General features: G+C 40.1%; 1 long non-coding RNA gene across 1 annotated transcript; it reads right to left on the reverse strand.

The window, feature by feature from the left end:
* Positions 1–14,812: 14,812 nt before the first annotated feature.
* LOC137572499 (uncharacterized) lies at positions 14,813–15,137 on the reverse strand. Its single transcript, XR_011031675.1, has 2 exons — positions 15,040–15,137; positions 14,813–14,987 (listed from the first exon to the last, which is right to left on the reverse strand). It is a non-coding gene; the product is annotated as an uncharacterized lncRNA (long non-coding RNA).
* Positions 15,138–16,124: the final 987 nt, after the last annotated feature.

Here is a 16,124-nt window from a genome sequence, read left to right on the forward strand (position 1 = left end):
ATGTTCTTCCGGCTACAAATTCTGCTTACAGGCCTTTGAGTGCGCTGCTACTGATGGTCCGGTGGTGTCGCCGACCTCACTGAATGCTACCGTAAGCAATAACACCGAAAGTGCAAACCACTCAGCAAACAAAAGCAATTTACCGTGGAGAGAGCAGTGTGCTTCTCAATCAATATTGATAACTGGGCCATCGTTTGCACAGACCAGCACCGTCAGCTCGTTGACAGCAACTACTGCAACGTCTGCCGAAGTATTGACCTGCCTCAAGCCGTCTCCGACAAATCGCGCTGAGTCAGCCACAAGAATAAACCCAACGCCTTCTGTCAAAACTGGAATGGATAGATACATTAAAATAACTAAGCGGAAGCTAAGCCCGCAAAAGAAAAAAAGTGGCAATACGCCGAAAATAACCAAACCAAATGAACGAGTAGCACCCCTTAGCGGGAATCGTTTTAAAATTCTTGCCGATCAGCAAGACGATCATGCTGGCGATGTAGATAAAGTTAAATCGGCTAGACCACCCCGTGGAGCCAACTGCAGCACCCTGATTTCGAAGTTAGTAGAAACAGTAGGGGCAAATAACTTTGTTGTAACCCCCATCAATAGGGGTAACATAAAAGAAATTAAATGTCAAACCCAAACTGAGGACAATTTCCGCATCATCGAAAAGTACCTCCGTAATGCTAACATCAACTTCTATACCTCCCAACTAAAAAAGCAGTAAAGGGCTCCAGGTTGTGTTAAAGGGGAAAGAAATAGCAAGAAATAGCAGACGCATTGGCCGAAAAAAACTTTGCGGTTAAGTCCCCGTCACTCCCACCATATACAGAATCCGCAACCTAGCGCACCAGAAATTGGCCAGCAAACTCCAATTGGAGATTGGCCCTTTTGATCTCACGGAATTAAAACATGACCGTTTTTATGACGTTCATGCAAAAACTGTATGCAGGAATTGATGCGGAATCAAAACCTGCTTATCCAGAAGCTTATCGAGAATAAATAATGGCTACCCTACGTCTATGTCTTTTGAATGCTAACGGCATCTCCAAGCACAGAAACGAATTGCAACTATTCCTAGACTCAAGTGAAATCGATGTTTTTGCTGATATCGGAAACACATTCAAAAAACCTAATAAAAAACCGTATAAAACACTCGTTTCTCAACAGATTTGAAACACAGCACCTACAAGCAACTGTTATAACCGTCCAAACCAGCTGCGGCAACACTACATTGGCTGCCCTGTACTGCCCACCAAGCTTCTCAATCTCTGAAAAGGAATTTACCGATTTCTTTAACACACTCGGAGATTGCTTCATTGCAGCAGAGGACTATAACGCCAAACATACGTACTGGGGGTCTCGCCTGGTGAATCCTAAAAGCAAGCAGTTGTACAACACAATAGTCAATCCACTCAATAAGATTTCGTCTCACCGGGTAGGCCTACTTATTGGCCCACAGATCCACGGAAACCAAAAAAGCATTTCCACCTAAAATATAGTACAATTGTCGGCGGGCACAGAAGGTGCAACCGCATCGAACGATATTAACTTCAAGAGTAAAATTCAAGTACAGCAAACCACGCTCTTTTAATGCTTTGGGTATGGCAGACAATTTAGAAATACCCCTATAATTGGAGGCTTCGGACTTTTTCCCCTTTTTATAAAGAGGAATAATATATGATTCCTTCCAGATAGGTGGGAAGGCGGAAGATGTGACGGACAGTTAAGTGTTCTTCTAAACCTTACTTACGCAGCCTGGTATTCCATAAGGGCCTCCGTGCATATATTGGTTTAACGGAACTGAGCACGCTAATAACTGAACTTTCATCAAACACAGGGTCTAAAATGCAATTAGACGATTGCAAGTGATGAGGATACGGAGGATTTGCTTGATAAATCGAAGAGGAATAAGTTCTTTTGAAAGAATCAGCAAAAACATCGGCAATTGCCTGATCAGTGTCAGCTTTATTGTTTTCGAAAGAGAAGTAAGACGGGTGCACCGATTTCTTACGTTTAACATTTGACAAATTTATAAAATTGCTTAGGATCGCGAGAAAACCTAAGTTTACATCGCTGAAGATAATCCTTATAGCAATGTGAATTCCGCACCATTAAAATTTGATAGAGCAACTACATAAAGGGAAAAATCATTTGCTTTACCGGTTTAATCTTTTTAACATCTCGATTTTACGTTCTTCAGGTTACATAACTCACTTGAGAACCAAGGAGGTCTATCAGAACATCCTAGAGTCACACGCGGGACACAAACATCAAAGAACGACTCAAGAGTTTTATAGAAGACAGAAATGGCAGAGTCCATATCCGTGCAAGTATACATGATATGTCCAATCATTAGTTAACAAGAGTTTTTTAAGTTTAGTAAAGTTTGTCTTTCGAAAACATCGGGTTGGAGGCATCGAGTTATTATGTCGAGACATAACACCAAAAGGAAGGTCAATGGTTACATTCAGAGTTGGATGAAAGTTGTCTTTGGGGATAACTAAGGGATCAGTCCTGGAAATATCGCAGTTAGAAGAATCCAACACAAATACGGGGATTTAATTAGGGATAAACAATGTAACAAGATAATAAAGAATAAAATGAGAGGGTCCAGGCAATCTCAGGTAAATTAAAATCTCCCAGAACAACGAGCAAGTCTTTGTCAGAGAGATATGAGGAAATAAGTTGAATAGCTTCCAAATGGTGAGTGTATACTGCCAAGTCGGACTGTGGTGGAATATACGAACAAGTAATATAGGCAGAAAAAGAATTAAACGAAATGTTAACACAAACAAATTCAATCTCCTGATTGGAGGACTCGACAATTTCAGACGAGAACGCCGAGTCAACAGTGATCAAAACGCCACCACCATTACGGATAGTTCGATCATGTCTATATATTAAATATTTTGAGGGGAAAATTGAAGCATCGGCAATATCCGGAAGGCTTGAGCCAAGTCTCAGTAAAGGCAAGAATATGAAAGTCAAAAGCCAGACTATCTACTTAGAGTCTAGAGAGTTTACACTTTAGTCCCCGTACGTTCTGATAGGCCAGAGTTAGGAACGAAATTAGTGTTTTGACTCGCCAATAGGTGCAGACGAGCCGGAGGGAACGTTATTCACAGAGGCAGGTAGCAAGCTAATCGGAGGCCGATTCTTCTTTTTATACCCTTGCAAAAAGGGTATATTAATTTTGGTCAGAAGTGTGCAACGCATAGAACGAAGCATCTCCGATCATACAAAGTATATACATATATTCTTGATCAGCACGACGAGACGAGTTCAAATAGCCATGTCCGTCCGTCCGTCCGTCCCTCCGTCCGTCCGTCTGGACCAACGCAAACTCCTCCTAGGCCGTAACAGCTACAGAGCTGAAATTTTGCACGTAGGCTTGTATGTATTGCAGGGGTTGTATATCTCGGATTCAGCCGGATCGGACCACTATATCATATAGCTCCCATACAAACCCCAAAGTCACGAACAGTGACTTTTCTCAATAACTTCGTTATTTTCTGTGCTATTATCGTGATATTAGAGAGTTTATTACGCCTATAAACTACTGTGCCAAATTTGATCAAGATCGGATGACTATATCATATAGCTCCCATAGAAACGATCGGTCGCAAACATTGACCTTTGTAAATAACTTAATTACTTTTAACGCGATTACTTTCAAATTAAACATTTGTTAGTTTAAAATATATGTTAATGACTGTGCCGAATTTGATAAAGATCGGGTGAGTTTATCATATAGCTCCCATAGGAACGATCGGTGGAAAACAGTGACTTTGATCAATATCTTCGTTATTTCCTATGATTGTAGGCCATTCGCAAAAAAAGGCCTTTTTAGATAAAACGTTCTTCCACATTAATGGCTAATAGGTAAAGAGTTACCAAAAAAGTTGCAAGGGTATACAAACTTTGACGCGATCGAAGTTACCCCCGGCGCTCTGGTATATTGTATACTCTTTTACAACAAGGTGTTCCGGGCAAAAATCTTTATGACATATTTGGCCAAAAAGATCTGGGGAGACACCTATTTTAAAACACGAAATGTTCTGGGTATATAAAAAACGGAACTTTTCCACAGCAATGTTTGGTGCTTGAATTTTGCCCTGGATGTAGACTATGACTTCTTCAGAAGTAGTATTGGGATCAAGCCTCGAAATAAAAATTTGCTTTTTGGGTGGAACTACAACAAGGGAACTAGAAATACTAGACACAGCAGTAGCGGCTACAGCAGACGCAGCAGCAGCTGAAGCAGCCAGCACTTTACTAGCTCCTCTTGTAACTACTTTATTGGCAATATTCCTGGAAACGGATGTATGCCCGGACGGTTCGGAAACTACAACCGAAATCGTGTGAGTAGTTGGGATACTGTCTCCAGGGGAAATGGGAAGAGACTCCACACATGCCAAAGCCGGACTCCTAAACGATATCAGCTGCTGTACATTTTGTGACATAGGCTCAATGTCGAAAGCCGGTACTGGTAGAGAGAAATGTGCCGACGGACGACGCGCCCTGAAACCTGGCCTTCTTTCGCGTCGGAGATTCAATCAAAAGTTTAGAACTTCTGAATTAAGCCTGCATCGCCATAAGCTCCTCTTGGAGCTTTTGAACGCCAGCTGACAGGGTTTTAAATGCATCCCCAGTCCGTTTCATAAAACTTCGCATCTCGAGCTCCAAGCCACGACACGAATCACAGCCCCTTTTAAGGCCGCCACCCTGTGCAATACTATCCCGCACCTTGACTGTGTAACCAGCACATTTAAAGTGCATTACATTGTCACACAGCCAATAGTAAAGAAAGTCTTCACTGGTCTTGCTGGGATTATTACAATTATATTTGCAACAGACAGACATTATTAAATAATTGATTTATACAAAAACAAAATTATAAATCAATATGTAAATAAAAAGGAAAACTGTATATGTATGTATGTAAAGAGAGACGTATACAAACCAAGGCAAAACCTAACTGCAATATGCAAATTAGAAAGAGAAAACAAAAAGAGAAAATATTTGTATTTTTATCTGTATTAAAACACACAACAAGCAAAAACTTGTCACCAGCGCGAAGTTAACGGCCGCGAGCGCGATCAAAAGAGAAAATAAAAGAATAGACAGCAACAACACCACACAAACAAAAACAAACTATGAACTGTAAATTGAGAGCGCGGGTGGGAGCAAAAAATAGAACGAAATCAAAAACTTAACAGCGCAACAACAAAATCATATTTGCGTTTGTTAAAGTTTTGATTATAAATTTATATAAAGGTTTGTAAATTTGACGCAAACTAGCGATTTATTAAAAATTAGTAAGGTAATGAATTTAAATTGAATATTATAAATTAGCTTCACGAAAGAAGGAAAGACAAAAATTAGGCGAGAGCACAAAAAAAAAACACGACCGACTTCGATGAGTGACAAACTGTTTAAAGGGTGTTGTCGTTTTCGATCTAACTAAAGGGGCTTGTTTAAACTTTGTATTTATTTAATGATATCCGCTAAAGGATAGTTTCAAAATTAGTTTGTTTGTTCCCTATACTAGATTATTATTTCTTAGCTTTTCGTTTACAGTCCTGTGGAATCTTTCCACATCTGAAACACCATTTTTGCTCTATGTTATACTTATATTAACGTTTTCCGATCGTAACCAATTTTATCACATTTCTAAAGCGGACGTTGACGATACTATGCGCAGTACGTTCAAGTGGCCCCTCCGACAACAGGACGAAGCCTCTTATGCGCAAGCCCAAGCAGATAACTGCCCACCTCCCACCCGACCGACCGAGGGGTGCAGACGTATAAGGCACGGCATGAATCGCGTGGACAAATACACAATAGAACCAGAGGGCCGTGCCTAACTTCGAAAGCGTCAAAGTTTGTATACCCTTGCAACCTTTTTGGTAACTCTTTCCTTACGTTTTATCTAAAAGATCGTTGCTATGGGAGCTATATAATATAGTCGCCCGATCTTGATCAAATTTGGCACAGTCATTAACATATGTATATCTTAAACTAACAAATGTTTAATTTGAAAGCAATCGCGTTAAAAGTAACGAAGTTATTTACAAAAGTCACTGTTTTTGACCGATCATTCCTATGGGAGCTGTATGATATAGTCATCCGATCTTGATCAAATTTGGCACAGTAGTTTATAGGCGTAATATTAAGTTTCACGAGAATAGCACAGAAAATAACGGAGTTATTGAGAAAAGTCACTGTACAGAACTCTGTTTCTAAAAAAGTTAAAATGTTCTTCCGGCTACAAATTCTGCTTACAGGCCTTTGGAGTGCGCTGCTACTGATGGTCCGGTGGTGTCGCCGACCTCACTGAATGCTACCGTAAGCAATAACACCGAAAGTGCAAACCACTCAGCAAACAAAAGCAATTTACCGTGGAGAGAGCAGTGTGCTTCTCAATCAATATTGATAACTGGGCCATCGTTTGCACAGACCAGCACCGTCAGCTCGTTGACAGCAACTACTGCAACGTCTGCCGAAGTATTGACCTGCCTCAAGCCGTCTCCGACAAATCGCGCTGAGTCAGCCACAAGAATAAACCCAACGCCTTCTGTCAAAACTGGAATGGATAGATACATTAAAATAACTAAGCGGAAGCTAAGCCCGCAAAAGAAAAAAAGTGGCAATACGCCGAAAATAACCAAACCAAATGAACGAGTAGCACCCCTTAGCGGGAATCGTTTTAAAATTCTTGCCGATCAGCAAGACGATCATGCTGGCGATGTAGATAAAGTTAAATCGGCTAGACCACCCCGTGGAGCCAACTGCAGCACCCTGATTTCGAAGTTAGTAGAAACAGTAGGGGCAAATAACTTTGTTGTAACCCCCATCAATAGGGGTAACATAAAAAGAAATTAAATGTCAAACCCAAACTGAGGACAATTTCCGCATCATCGAAAAGTACCTCCGTAATGCTAACATCAACTTCTATACCTCCCAACTAAAAAGCAGTAAAGGGCTCCAGGTTGTGTTAAAGGGGAAAGAAATAGCAAGAAATAGCAGACGCATTGGCCGAAAAAAACTTTGCGGTTAAGTCCCCGTCACTCCACCATATACAGAATCCGCAACCTAGCGCACCAGAAATTGGCCAGCAAACTCCAATTGGAGATTGGCCCTTTTGATCTCACGGAATTAAAACATGACCGTTTTTATGACGTTCATGCAAAACTGTATGCAGGAATTGATGCGAAATCAAAACCTGCTTATCCAGAAGCTTATCGAGAATAAATAATGGCTACCCTACGTCTATGTCTTTTGAATGCTAACGGCATCTCCAAGCACAGAAACGAATTGCAACTATTCCTAGACTCAAGTGAAATCGATGTTTTGCTGATATCGGAAACACATTCAAAAAACCTAATAAAAAACCGTATAAAACACTCGTTCCTCAACAGATTTGAAACACAGCACCTACAAGCAACTGTTATAACCGTCCAAACCAGCTGCGGCAACACTACATTGGCTGCCCTGTACTGCCCACCAAGCTTCTCAATCTCTGAAAAGGAATTTACCGATTTCTTTAACACACTCGGAGATTGCTTCATTGCAGCAGCCGACTATAACGCCAAACATACGTACTGGGGGTCTCGCCTGGTGAATCCTAAAAGCAAGCAGTTGTACAACACAATAGTCAATCCACTCAATAAGATTTCGTCTCACCGGGTAGGCCTACTTATCGGCCCACAGATCCACGGAAACCAAAAAGCATTTCCACCTAAAATATAGTACAATTGTCGGCGGGCACAGAAGGTGCAACCGCATCGAACGATATTAACTTCAAGAGTAAAATTCAAGTACAGCAAACCACGCTCTTTTAATGCTTTGGGTATGGCAGACAATTTAGAAATACCCCTATAATTGGAGGCTTCGGACTTCTTCCCCTTTTTATAAAGAGAAATAATATATGATTCCTTCCAGATATGTGGGAAGGCGGAAGATGTGACGGACAGTGTAAACTACTTAAGTATTGGCTTACAAAGGGCCTCCGTGCATATATTGGTTTAACGGAACTGAGCACGCTAATAACTGAACTTTCATCAAACACAGGGTCTAACGATTGCAAGTGATGAGGATACGGAGGATTTGCTTGATAAATCGAAGAGGAATATGTTCTTTTGAAAGAATCAGCAAAAACATCGGCAATTGCCTGATCAGTGTCAGCTTTTTGTTTTCGAAAGAGAAGTAAGTCGGGTGCACCGATTTCTTACGTTTAACATTGACAAATTTATAAAATTGCTTAGGATCGCGAGAAAACCTAAGTTTACATCGCTGAAGATAATCCTTATAGCAATGTGAATTCCGCACCATTAAATTTGATAGAGCAACTACATAAAGGGAAAAATCATTTGCTTTACCGGATTTTTTAAATCTCGATTCTACGTTCTTCAGGTTACATAACTCACTTGAGAACCAAGGAGGTCTATCAGAACATCCTTGAGTCACACGCGGGACACAAACATCAAAGAACGACTCAAGAGTTTTATAGAAGACAGAAATGGCAGAGTCCATATCCGTGCAAGTATACAGATATGTCCAATCATTAGTTAACAAAAGTTGTTTAAGTTTAGTAAAGTTTGTCTTTCGAAAACATCGGGTTGGAGGCATCGAGTTATTATGTCGAGACATAACACTAAAAGGAAGGTCAATGGTTATATCCAGAGTTGGATGAAAGTTGTCTTCGGGGATAACTAAGGGATCAGTCCTGGAAATATCGCAGTTGGAAGAATCCAACACAAATACCAGATCAAGTGATCTGTTACGACTATTCCGGACAGGATTTATTTGAGTTAGGGACAACTCAAGCAGACCATCTATGAAACAATGTGACAAGGAGGGCAACAGTAATAAAGAATCAAATGAGAGGGTCCAGGCAATCTCAGGTAAATTAAAATCTCCCAGAACAACGAGCAAGTCTTTGTCAGAGAGATATGAGGATATAAGTTGAATAGCTTCCAAATGGTGAGTGTATACTGCCAAGTCGGACTGTGGTGGAATATACGAACAAGTAATATAGGCAGAAAAAGAATTAAACGAAATTTTAACACAAACAAATTCAATCTCCTGATTGGAGGACTGGACAATTTGAGACGAGAACGCCGAGTCAACAGCGATCAAAACGCCACCGCCATTACGGTTAGTCCGATCATGTCTATATAATAAATATTTTGAGGGGAAAATTGAAGCATCAGCAATATCAGGCTTCAGCCAAGTCTCAGTAAAGGCAAGAATATGAAAGTCAAAGGCTATACTATCTACATAGAGTCTAGACAGTTTAGACTTTAGTCCCCGTACGTTCTGATAGGCCAGAGTTAGGGACGAAATTAGTTTTTTGACTCGCCAACAGGTGCAGACGAGCCGGAAGGAACGTTATTCACAGAGGCAGGTAGCAAACTAATCGGAGGCCGATTCTTCTTTTTTATTGTATACTCTTTTACAACATGGTGTTCCGGCCAAAAATCTTTATGACATATTTGGCCAAAAAGATCTGGGGAGACACCTATTTTAAAGGACGAAATGTCCCGAGTATATGAGAAACGGAACTTTTCCACCGCAATGTTTGGTGCTTGAACTTTGCCCTGGATATAGGCTATGACTTCTTCAGAAGTAGTATTGGGATCAAGCCTCGAAATAAAAATTTGCTTTTTGGGTGGAACTACAACTACAACTACAACTACAAGGGAACTAGGAATACTAGGCACAGCTGTAGCGGCTACAGCAGACGCGGCAGCAGCTGAAGCAGCCAGCACTTTACTAGCTCCTCTTGTAACTACTTTATTGGCAATATTTCTGGAAACGGATGTTTGCCCGGACGGTTCGGAAACTATAACCGATATCGTGTTAGTAGGTGGGATACTGTCTCCAGGGGGAAGAGACTCCACACCTGCCAAAGCCGGACTCCTAAACGACATCAGCTGCTGTACATTTGGTGACATAGGGTCAATGTCGAAAGCCGGAACTGGTAGAGACGAAAGTGCTGACGGACTTAGGGACGCGGCCTGAAACCTGGCCCTCTTGCGCGTCGGAGATTCAATCAAAAGTTTAGAACTTCTGAATTGAACCTCCATCGCCAAAAGCTCCTCTTGGAGCTTATGAACGCCAGCTGACAGGGTTTTAAACGCTTCCCCAGTCCGTTTCATAAAACTTCGCATCTCGAGCTCCAAACCACGACACGAATCACAGCCCCATTTAAGGCCGCCACCCTGTGCAATACTGCCCCGCACCTTGACTGTGTAACCAGCACATTTAAAGTGCATTACATTGTCACACAGCCAATAGTAAAGAAAGTCTTCACTGGTCTTGCTGGGATTATTGCAATTATATTTGCAACAGACAGACATTATTAAATAATTGATTTATACAAAAACAAATTATAAATCAATATGTAAATAAAAAGAAAACTGTATATGTATGTATGTAAAGAGAGACGTATACAAACCAAGGCAAAACCTAACTGCAATATGCAAATTAGAAAGAGAAAACAAAAAGAGAGAATATTTGTACTTATCTGTATTAAAACACACAACAGCAAAAACTTGTCACAAGCGCGAAGTTAACGGCCGCGAGCGCGATCAAAAGAGAAAACAAAAGAATAGAGAGCACCAACACCACACAAACAAAAGCAAACTATGAACTGTAAATTGAGAGCGCGGGTGGGAGCAAAAGATAGAACGGAATCAAAAACTAAGCAGCGCAACAACAAAATTATATTTGCGTTTGTTAAAGTTTTGATTATAAATTTATATAAATGTTTGTAAATTTGACGCAAACTAGCGATTTATTAAAAATTAGTAAGGTAATGAATTTAAATTGAATATTATAAATTAGCTTCACGAAAGAAGGAAAGACAAAAATTAGGCGAGAGCACAAAAAAAAAACCACGACCGACTTCGATGAGTGACAAACTGTTTAAAGGGTGTTGTCGTTTTCGATCTAACTAAAGGGGCTTGTTTAAACTTTGTATTTATTTAATGATATCCGCTAAAGGATAGTTTCAAAATTAGTTTGTTTGTTCCCTATACTAGATTATTATTTCTTAGCTTTTCGTTTACAGTCCTGTGGAATCTTTCCACATCTGAAACACCATTTTTGCTCTATGTTATACTTATATTAACGTTTTCCGATCGTAACCAATTTTATCACATTTCTAAAGCGGACGTTGACGATACTATGCGCAGTACGTTCAAGTGGCCCCTCCGACAACAGGACGAAGCCTCTTATGCGCGAGCCCAAGCAGATAACTGCCCACCTCCCACCCGACCGACCGAGGGGTGCAGACGTATAAGGCACGGCATGAATCGCGTGGACAAATACACAATAGAACCAGAGGGCCGTGCCTAACTTCGAAAGCGTCAAAGTTTGTATACCCTTGCAACCTTTTTGGTTTTATCTAAAAGATCGTTGCTATGGGAGCTATATAATATAGTCGCCCGATCTTGATCAAATTTGGCACAGTCATTAACATATGTATATCTTAAACTAACAAATGTTTAATTTGAAAGCAATCGCGTTAAAAGTAACGAAGTTATTTACAAAAAGTCACTGTTTTTGACCGATCATTCCTATGGGAGCTGTATGATATAGTCATCCGATCTTGATCAAATTTGGCACAGTAGTTTATAGGCGTAATATTAAGTTTCACGAGAATAGCACAGAAAATAACGGAGTTATTGAGAAAAGTCACTGTACAGAACTCTGTTTCTAAAAAAAGTTAAAATGTTCTTCCGGCTACAAATTCTGCTTACAGGCCTTTGGAGTGCGCTGCTACTGATGGTCCGGTGGTGTCGCCGACCTCACTGAATGCTACCGTAAGCAATAACACCGAAAGTGCAAACCACTCAGCAAACAAAAGCAATTTACCGTGGAGAGAGCAGTGTGCTTCTCAATCAATATTGATAACTGGGCCATCGTTTGCACAGACCAGCACCGTCAGCTCGTTGACAGCAACTACTGCAACGTCTGCCGAAGTATTGACCTGCCTCAAGCCGTCTCCGACAAATCGCGCTGAGTCAGCCACAAGAATAAACCCAACGCCTTCTGTCAAAACTGGAATGGATAGATACATTAAAATAACTAAGCGGAAGCTAAGCCCGCAAAAGAAAAAAAGTGGCAATACGCCGAAAATAACCAAACCAAATGAACGAGTAGCACCCCTTAGCGGGAATCGTTTTAAAATTCTTGCCGATCAGCAAGACGATCATGCTGGCGATGTAGATAAAGTTAAATCGGCTAGACCACCCCGTGGAGCCAACTGCAGCACCCTGATTTCGAAGTTAGTAGAAACAGTAGGGGCAAATAACTTTGTTGTAACCCCCCATCAATAGGGGTAACATAAAAGAAATTAAATGTCAAACCCAAACTGAGGACAATTTCCGCATCATCGAAAAGTACCTCCGTAATGCTAACATCAACTTCTATACCTCCCAACTAAAAAGCAGTAAAGGGCTCCAGGTTGTGTTAAAGGGGAAAGAAATAGCAAGAAATAGCAGACGCATTGGCCGAAAAAAACTTTGCGGTTAAGTCCCCGTCACTCCACCATATACAGAATCCGCAACCTAGCGCACCAGAAATTGGCCAGCAAACTCCAATTGGAGATTGGCCCTTTTGATCTCACGGAATTAAAACATGACCGTTTTTATGACGTTCATGCAAAACTGTATGCAGGAATTGATGCGAAATCAAAACCTGCTTATCCAGAAGCTTATCGAGAATAAATAATGGCTACCCTACGTCTATGTCTTTTGAATGCTAACGGCATCTCCAAGCACAGAAACGAATTGCAACTATTCCTAGACTCAAGTGAAATCGATGTTTTGCTGATATCGGAAACACATTCAAAAAACCTAATAAAAAACCGTATAAAACACTCGTTCCTCAACAGATTTGAAACACAGCACCTACAAGCAACTGTTATAACCGTCCAAACCAGCTGCGGCAACACTACATTGGCTGCCCTGTACTGCCCACCAAGCTTCTCAATCTCTGAAAAGGAATTTACCGATTTCTTTAACACACTCGGAGATTGCTTCATTGCAGCAGACGACTATAACGCCAAACATACGTACTGGGGGTCTCGCCTGGTGAATCCTAAAAGCAAGCAGTTGTACAACACAATAGTCAATCCACTCAATAAGATTTCGTCTCACCGGGTAGGCCTACTTATCGGCCCACAGATCCACGGAAACCAAAAAGCATTTCCACCTAAAATATAGTACAATTGTCGGCGGGCACAGAAGGTGCAACCGCATCGAACGATATTAACTTCAAGAGTAAAATTCAAGTACAGCAAACCACGCTCTTTTAATGCTTTGGGTATGGCAGACAATTTAGAAATACCCCTATAATTGGAGGCTTCGGACTTCTTCCCCTTTTTATAAAGAGAAATAATATATGATTCCTTCCAGATATGTGGGAAGGCGGAAGATGTGACGGACAGTGTAAACTACTTAAGTATTGGCTTACAAAGGGCCTCCGTGCATATATTGGTTTAACGGAACTGAGCACGCTAATAACTGAACTTTCATCAAACACAGGGTCTAACGATTGCAAGTGATGAGGATACGGAGGATTTGCTTGATAAATCGAAGAGGAATATGTTCTTTTGAAAGAATCAGCAAAAACATCGGCAATTGCCTGATCAGTGTCAGCTTTGTTTTCGAAAGAGAAGTAAGTCGGGTGCACCGATTTCTTACGTTTAACATTGACAAATTTATAAAATTGCTTAGGATCGCGAGAAAAACCTAAGTTTACATCGCTGAAGATAATCCTTATAGCAATGTGAATTCCGCACCATTAAATTTGATAGAGCAACTACATAAAGGGAAAAATCATTTGCTTTACCGGATTTTTTAAATCTCGATTCTACGTTCTTCAGGTTACATAACTCACTTGAGAACCAAGGAGGTCTATCAGAACATCCTTGAGTCACACGCGGGACACAAAAATCAAAGAACGACTCAAGAGTTTTATAGAACTGTAAATTGAGAGCGCGGGTGGGAGCAAAAGATAGAACGGAATCAAAAACTAAGCAGCGCAACAACAAAATTATATTTGCGTTTGTTAAAGTTTTGATTATAAATTTATATAAATGTTTGTAAATTTAACGCAAACTTCGCGATGAGTATAGCGATTTATTAAGAATTAGAAAGGCAATAATTTTAAATTAAATTTTATAAATTAGCTTCACGAAAGAATGAAAAACAAAAATTAAGCGAGAGCGCAAAAAAAACACGACCGACTTCGATGAGTGACAATATGTATTTAACAATAAATTTTTATAAAAGCAATTCTAGTCTTGAGATAATTGAGATAATTGCTTAATTTGGAAAGTTTACAAATGAAACTAATAAAATCCAAAATTTGATACTCAAAAGAAATTTTGTCATCCATTGACTTGAATTCGTTTGTAGTCCACGAGCCAACTTCTCAATAGGATACAAATATCTACACTAAGGCTTACAAAATGATTTATCTGCGGTTACTTGGGGGAGTTTCCAATGCTTGTTCTCGTTCTCGGTTTAGTCTATTTCGGATTCGTGAGCTACGACGAGGCAATTGCCGGGTATTAGACAATATTCTTCTCAGTATTGCTGCTGCTGGCCGAGGTCTTGGTGATCGTCGAATAGGAACTCGTCTAACTGCAGCTCGTCTAACTGGAGCACGTCTAACTGGAGCTCGTCGAGTAGTACGCGAAGTAGTACTACTTTGCGACGTTGATGATGTATCTGCCAGATATCCAGAATCATCAGAGCTATACATTGTCGGCGACTGTGTACTGATAGATAATGTATTTTGGAAACTATTTGAATTTGGACTTTCTACTGATGCCGTATTCTCTACAGCTTGAATTAGATTGGGATAAGAATTGACGCACTCCAAGCCATAACGCAAATCTTCGATCATATCCCGCTCATCGATCTCAGCGGGATCAATTCTTGAAGAGCAATTCGACATGTTTTGTGGTCCTAAATGAAATGATTAGAAATATTTTTTTCGAATTTATGTTAGTAAACATACCAAATATTTATGAAATAGAAAAGAATGTTAAATAATTTGTTTAGTTGTGAATCTATCGGCAAAATTGTGATTTATGAAATGAGATTTATAGTAGGTCAACTATTTGAGAAATAAATTTAAAGTCAAGGCAACATTGATGGAACAAAATTTTCAGATTTTCTTTCAAGACCTTATTGAAAGATGTTTACTATGTTTATTTAGAAGAGAGGGAATGACAATTAGGATCAAGAATGTTGCATACAATTCAAGGAAAGCTATATACCCTGTTGACCTACTTGTGCCAGGGTATGAAATAAAAGTGTAACGAAAGACATGGCATAAAAATAAGTTTTCAAGCTGGCTTTATTTTTGGTGTTGTGGTTAAACATAAGAACAAGTTTCTCACATTTTGTTCTTCTTTTTCGCTCTCTCCCTTTTTTCGCTCTCTCCCTTTTGGGAGAATTTTATGCTGTTTTTCTTTTCCTTTTTTATACCCTTGCAAAAAGGGTATATTAATTTTGGTCAAAAGTGTGCAACGCATAGAACGAAGCATCTCCGACCATACAAAGTATATATATTCTTGATCAGCACGACGAGACGAGTTCAACTAGCCATGTCCGTCCGTCCGTCCGTCTGGATCAACGCAAACTCCCTCCTAGACCGTAAGAGCTACAGAGCTGAAATTTTGCACGTAGGCTTGTATATACTGCAGGCGTTGTATATCTCAGATTCAGTCGGATCGGAGCCATATATCATATAGCTCCCATACAAACCCCAAAGTCACGAACAGTGACTTTTCTCAATAACTTCGTTATTTTCTGTGTTATTATCGTGAAACTTAATATTAGAGAGTTTATTACGCTTATAAACAACTGTAAACAACTGTAAAAAATAAACAACCAAATTTGATCAAGATCGGATGACTATATCATATAGCTACCATAAGAACGATCGGTCGAAAACAGTGACTTTTGTAAATAACTTCGTTACTTTTACCGCGATTGCTTTCAAATTAAACATTTGTTAGTTTAGTATATCTGTTAATGACTGTGCCAAGTTTGATCAAGATCGGAGTAGCTCCCATAGGAACGATCAGGCGAAAACAG

The sequence above is a fragment of the Drosophila tropicalis genome, unplaced genomic scaffold (genome assembly GCF_018151085.1).
Source record: "Drosophila tropicalis isolate 14030-0801.00 unplaced genomic scaffold, ASM1815108v1 contig_337, whole genome shotgun sequence".
Lineage (NCBI taxonomy): Eukaryota > Metazoa > Arthropoda > Insecta > Diptera > Drosophilidae > Drosophila > Drosophila tropicalis.